Source organism: Delphinapterus leucas, chromosome X (genome assembly GCF_059928025.1).
Source record: "Delphinapterus leucas isolate spDelLeu-1000000601 "Yukka" chromosome X, BTC_Dleu_Yukka2, whole genome shotgun sequence".
NCBI classification, from domain to species: domain Eukaryota; kingdom Metazoa; phylum Chordata; class Mammalia; order Artiodactyla; family Monodontidae; genus Delphinapterus; species Delphinapterus leucas.
In genome coordinates, this window is record NC_143150.1 from 16,252,443 (window position 1) to 16,259,276 (window position 6,834).

Below are 6,834 nucleotides of genomic sequence, written 5' to 3' on the forward strand. Positions count from 1 at the left end.
TTAAGGAGCTTACATGAGGAGGCCACATGATCATTCTCTAACTCTCGGGTGGCGTTCCCATTTCACTCTTCATGACCATGACTTCTATCTAGAGATGCAACAGTAATTCAGTGGATCTTTTGGTAAAATTTTTAAAAAACCTTAGACTACACTTATAAGTTGGAGATTCTGCAATGGACTTGAGTCCACCATGAAAAAAATCACTGCATTTAACAAAGAAATACAAAACATTGTCACTAACTTCTGGGTGGTGGATTATAACTGATTTTTATTTTCTTTAGGCTTGTCTGTATTTTCTAAATTTCCCTACAATGAAAAAGTACCACTCTTATCATTTAAAAAATAGATTTTCAAAAGGATTAGTGCATTCTTGCAAGTTTTACCAGATCTCTCAAGTCTACTCTAAAATCACGGGGGGGCGGTGATATGAAGTCAGACAGTATCACAATGCGAGTCTGCACACAGTGGTTGATTACCCAAGTGGCTGGCTGCTGTAGTCAGAATCAGGACATTATTATTATAATCAGAATCTATGGCTCACAGTCCTACGTGGAAATCAAAACATACGTTTTATCTAAATAACTTTTTTTCCCCAGCATCCTGGCCCTTGAGAAGCATGGTTAAAATTCCTTTCCAGTTTAAAGTAAATGAAATGAAACATGAGGTACTTCTTCTACCCACAAAAAAAAAAAAAAAAAAGCTTTCCAGACAAAATATGGTTGCTATTGGGCTGGGTTTTGTTTTTTTTTTTTCTCTTGCTATGCTCTAAAACACAACACATCAAAAGTTAAAATAAATATTTAGCTGTCAAAACAAAACACACCCCCCATATGGAAAACACAAATATTGAATTTGATGACGCTTGTTATAAAAACAACGTCCACAGCAAAAATAAATGTTTAAATTGTGTACAAAGACTACAAAACTAAATGCTATCATTGTTAAGTTCTATACAACAGTCCAAAAAAGGTTGAAAGTAAGCTGCGGAAAAGATATAAACACAATTAGGTAATTTCCAGCTTCACCACCATAAAAAGTACAATTTTCAAGGAAGATAGACAATAAAGTTCCCCAAAATGACAACTGCAGGCTCAGTGAGGGTAGATCTCTAGAACAAACTTCATGTTCAGCTGAATTCTCCTCAGTTGAGGAAGGTATAGCATTAATAGTTCACCTCTCCATTCTCCACCTGGATGTGATCTGTGTCTACAACACATTACCTCCGAAACGACTTTTTACCCAGGACCAGTCACTCACCTCTCTGCAGCAGGGTCCTCGCCTCACTCCCCTTCAGCAACACCAAGCTCCAGACCAAGCAGCAAGGGACAGTGGCTTAGTCACAGGACTGAAGTTCAAATCCCAACTCTGCCGCTTATTAGTTGTACAATCTTAGACAAGTTACTTAACTAACCTCATCTATGAAATGTGCATCATAACCACTTTGCAGAGTTCCTCTGAGGATCAAATTACATAATGGGTGTAAATTCAACCCACATATTTTCTAGAACTAGAGTAGGCCTTCGAGTAACCAGTTCCCTTTCGCCCCCTACTCCTGGCCACTTACTCCAAGTATGATCAAGTTTAACATTCATGGTTTTAATTACTCTCCAGCAAACTCAATGGTATATAGCACATGTAGTAATTTTAATTTTGTTAAGACTTTGAATAGAGCACACCGCAAGGGAGACAGTACGACGTTGTGCTCAAAACCATGAACTTCTGAGGGGTAAGACAATCTTAATTTTGATGTCTTCTAACCGCGCCCAGCTGTGCAACCGAGGGCAAATTACTTTACCTCTCTGAGCCTGGTTCTTAATTTAAAAAATGAAGAGACTAGACAATGTATACAAGTGCCTGGCACAGAGCTAAGTACCATAAATGGTAGCTTCTATTGGTCTTCATGATTTGGGTCGATGTTCAGGTACTAGTCACTTTAAAGACTAGTAAAGTAAGCTTGGCCAACAACTCAGTCACATCAAGACACTGTTAGTGTTCTCTACTCTCCTGAAGTTAAGTTCTACTGCATTTCATGGAGGAAATTACATCAACCTTAGCACTATTGACAATTTGGGTCAGATGATTCTCCATTGCGGGGGACTGCCCCTTGCATCCTAGAATGTTTAAGCCCCTTGCCTGACCTCTACCCGCTAGACACACCCCAAGCTGTGACTGCCAAAACTGTCTCCAGACATTGTTCAATGTCTCCTAGGGGACAAAACTGCCCCAGTTAAAAACCACTTGTCTAGCACTTTCTGCAGATGGGAATTCTCAGCCACCTCGGTAGGCAGCCTTGCAGGAGGACAAAGGTTTACTCGCCCTCCCATTTAGTCTTATCTACTCCTCTGGGCTCCATCATTCATTAGTACCTGTAATTCAAAGGTGACCATAGAAAAATAAATTTTTTGGCCCAATTTGCTGTCAGAAGCTGCTTTAAGTCACACGAAGGAATGCTGGCCTGGTTGTCTTTTCACTACTCTATACAGTCATACAAAATGCTGAACTTTTAATATCAAGGAATCTGCTATGTCCTAATTACTTTACATAAAACGTTAAAAGGTCATTGACCTTAAGATGACTTATAAACCATGTTATTACCCAAACTGACTAAGTATGTCTTCATTGGGAAGGTGAGATGGAATTTATGCAGTGACTAATACCCTGGAAAGAAACGGCTCCCCTGTTTGCATGGCTGAAGCATGTTTACTGTACATAAAGTGCTATGTTAAAGTCCAAAAGACTCTGGACAACTCTTGATTATTCACAACGAATTCACTGTCTATTTTTCATTTTAATAACTGCACCAGAAAGCAGGAGCCATTTCTTATCCACTGTGCATCCCAGCACCTAGCACAGAGCCTCCAACAGAGGCGGTAACTCGGTAAATGTTGGTTGAATAAATAAATGGTCATATATTCTGCTTAATTAAGTACTCTGTTGACAAAAAAAAAAAAAAGAAACTTTCTTTGCTCTCGTTCAACAGGAGCTGAAAGAAAAGATCTTTTAAGAGAAAATAATTACAGTCTGCTCCCTTTTACTCCAAACCCAAACAACTGGAAAATTCAATTAACCAAAAAAATTTTGTAGGCAAAAGTTGGGGAAAGCAGCCAAACAGATAAGGCCCAAAGTTCAAGCAAGCACGAACATTTGTTCAACTCCCACAAGATTATAAAAGCCAAAGTTGCTGGCACAAGAGGGCAAGGAGGCAGCCGGGAGGTGGAAGCAGGAAAACAGGGATGGATCAGCCTCAGGAGGTTAGCTGCCATCCTTCAGTGAACAGTTTTTTGGTTTTTTTTAACGTCAAAACTTTAGAGGTAAGAGTCAATGTCTTACGCAAAGCCTTGACTTACAAATTACTTTTCAAATGGATATGAGCAAAAATTTAAAGAATATTTAGAAAGGTATCTGATCATATTTTTGTTAATTTTTCAAGGTTCCTTATCTTTTTTTTTCCCTCCTCCAGTCCCGCAGGGCAAACAACAGGTTCTTAAAAAGCTGCGTAAAAGACACTCCATTTACTCCTTTTGTCTAGAGAGACTTAAGGCCCACCACCATCACATGCTTCTCTCTGCAAAAGATTTCACCACTCCCAGCATTCTATTCATAAGAGAAAAAAACAGTCAGATTTAAATTGTATTCTTAAAGTATTATTTTAAGATCATTGCCCAGTATATAGAATGGGTATCACATTAACATTAGAAATGGTGCAAATAATAGTGTTTAAATGCATTCTCGGGGCTTCCCTGGTGGCACAGTGGTTAAGAATCCGCTTGCCAATGCAGGGGACACAGGTTCGAGCCCTGGTCCGGGAAGATCCCACATGCCGTGGAGCAACTAAGCCCATGCGCCACAACTACTGAAGCTCGCGCGCTTAGAGCCCGTGCTCTGCAACAAGAGAAGCCACCGGAATTAGAAGCCCGCGCACCACAACGAAGAGTAGCCCCCGCTCGCCGCAACTAGAGAAAGCCCATGTGCAGCAACGAAGACCCAACACAGCCAAAACTAAATAAATAAAATAAATAAATTTATAAAAAACAATAAATGCATTCTCGTCCACCTTTGAGACCAAAACCTCTATTTCCACTTAAAACATTTCCAGTTTATCATTTCCAGTACACAAGTAAATTATCATGTTTAAGTGGTCCATTAGTTTGATCCATATTAAATTAGCTTCAATTTCCTGGTATCATATAAGAGGAATTTTCCCAATTTAAATCTTACACCATTTTTTAAAAGTTTCACTCAAAAATCTAGACTTGGTTAAAAAAACCCAAAAAACAAAAGAGCGCTTTCCTCCTCCAAAAATTCAATATGGGAATGGCAGCCTAGAATTTCAAAAACCATATATGGTTACAGAATCCATATGGTAGTCTTAGACTATATACTTATTGGTAGGTGGTTCACACAAATCATGGCGTATCTGACCAATTTCCTGTTGCATAAAGATTATATTTGCTCTGAAAAATGTTAAATACGCATTTTTAAAGACTGAAGGTAAAGACTAGATTGGAACCTTATGTAACCAAAATGGGAAAGCACGTATAGCACCACCACATTAAAGGCCTAAACCTTTTCAATATGTATTCTTCCTAAGCAAATATGAACATGAGTTTCCAAAGGCAAAGCCACCATCCCAGAAGCCCTTCCTTCCTCAGTGTAAAGAATGGGGAGGGTTCTGTTCCTGGAGACGAGCTGGGGAGGGAAAGGCTTTGCAAAATTCCAAGGGGCTCATAATTTAAATGTATGCTATTCTGCAAATGTTCACATTTCCAAAGAACAACATAAAATTTACATTAAAACTGTCTTAATCAAGATAACGAAAAAAAATTATTCCTGGTGCTCTATAAGCTTGCCATAGATTTGATAACCCAGGAAAGAATTACAGGCAATTACAAAATGATGGCTCCAATTAGGAAATCTGGATCTATTCCAAATTCAAATCAAAGGGGGCTCAGATAATCCCGATGGAGTAATTTAAATGAATATAGGGGACTTCCAGCAAAGACATACGTTTATTCTATTACTACGTCTTCTGAAAGCCAAGCAAAATGCTACAGCGACGTATCTCTTGCACTTCAGGAAATTAAAAAACCAAACCTGGAGTCCCCTTAATAAACCTTGTTCTCTTCTTTTCCCAAGGGGTCTCGCTGGTACAGGGTTTTTATTGTAAAGGGCAATCAAAACAAACCTGAGAATCCCGCACAGTCTCAAACGCAGAAGATAATATAGCACCGAACACGAACCACACACAATCTTTCCTTGCTGATTTCCAAACCTCCACCTAGTCCTGGATGCCTGAGAAGAGGCCGCGAGGAATGGAAGAGAAAGAGAAACTTCGAAAGCAGAAACCTCTCTCCCAGAGCCTAGAACAGACGGCACCTTGTAGGGATTTCACGCTTTTTGAGACGGAAAGGTCACACCCTGCAGTTTTGAAAATCCACCTTCTAAGGCTCAACCCATGTTACAAAACCTTCCTCCTGCTTCCCTAGGTTTCGCGCTGGAGCTGAACCCCCCCTCCCCCCCCATTCGCCAACCCCCCCCCGCCATACCCTTAGATAAGAACAAGCGCGGCTCCCCCCTCCTCCCCACCACAGCATCCCCGACGAGCAAACCTTGGAAGCCCCTCACCTCCACTCCCTCCCACGCCCACCCCCGCCCGCCTCGTCGTGCGAACCGAGGCCGGTTCCCCTTCACTTTCTCCCCGTCCTCGAGGAGGAAACCGAGGGGAGCCCTCCACTTCATCTTCACCCGCTCTCCCCACCGGCTATCTCTCTCCCAGCCGGCTATCCTCGTTGAGAAAACCAAGAGGTGCCCCCCACCTCGCCCCACCCCCCGCCACTGCCCGCCATCCTCGGGCAGAAAGCCCAGGGAACCCCTTCCCTCTCTCTCCACTCCCCACCATTCCGCAGAGGAAACCAGGGAGAGCCCCCTCCTCCCTCCCGCTTCCCCCACCTCCAGGCGCTCCCGGTCCCCTCCGCCCGTCACCCCTGCGGCGAGAGCCCGAGGGAGGCTGAGGCACGCACCGGCGGGAGGGCAGAGGAGGGGACCCCGCGGCCGGCCATCCCGCAGCCCCCGTCCCCGGCCGGCCGGCCGAGGCCCGAGGCCCCAGATACCCGCCCCGGGGGCCAGCCCGCGACCGGCGGCGGCGGGGCAGGAGGGCAGCCGCTCCCCCGGGACGCGGGCCCGCTGGGCGGGAGGCACACACGCATGCACGCACACGCGGAGAGAAAGCGGGCTTACTGCCTGGGGATGCTCGCCCGCGCGGCTGTCTCGGCGGCGGCCGCTGCCTGCACCGAGGCCAAGGCGCGGCGGCGGCGTCGGCGGCTGCGGACTGAGCCCCCTCGGCCGGGCGGTGGATCTAGGGCGCGGGAGGGGCGCGAGGGGAGGGGCACGTGGGGGAGGCAGGGAGGGAGGGCGCGCGCGCGCGCGCGCGCGGGGGCGGGGGCGGGCGCGGCTGGCCCGGGGCGGGGCGGGGCGTGCGCCAGCCGGGTCTCGGCCTGCGGGGGCTGCGGTGCGGGGCGCGCGCGCGCGCGCGGGAGCCGGCCCGGCCGGGGGCCGGGGGCCGGGCGAGGGCGCCACGCACCCCGTGCGGCCACGTGCCTCCGTCTCGGGGGGCGGCCGGCTGACTGCAAGGCGCGGCCGCGCGGGGAAGGTGGCTGCGAGGAGACAGGGGCGAGCGCTTTCCTGGAGGGCCGGCTCCCGCCCCGGAGGCCGAGGGGAGGACGGGCTGGGGGCGCCCGGGGTCCCCCCGCCCTCGCGCCGCAGCCCTCGAGGCCGGCGGGGAGTCACGAGTCACTGCAGGCAGCCGCGGCCAGCGCTGGGGAGGTGGGAGCAACA

At 46.9% G+C, this 6,834-nt stretch overlaps 1 protein-coding gene across 1 annotated transcript in view; it reads right to left on the reverse strand.

Moving 5' to 3' along the window:
• Positions 1 to 6,348, reverse strand: part of FHL1 (four and a half LIM domains 1) — a 59,732-nt gene extending 53,384 nt beyond the window's left edge. The window contains exon 1 of the mRNA XM_022554265.2: positions 6,238 to 6,348. The gene's annotated coding sequence lies outside the window, so the exon portion shown is untranslated. The remainder of the gene's footprint in view (positions 1 to 6,237) is intronic.
• Positions 6,349 to 6,834: the final 486 nt, after the last annotated feature.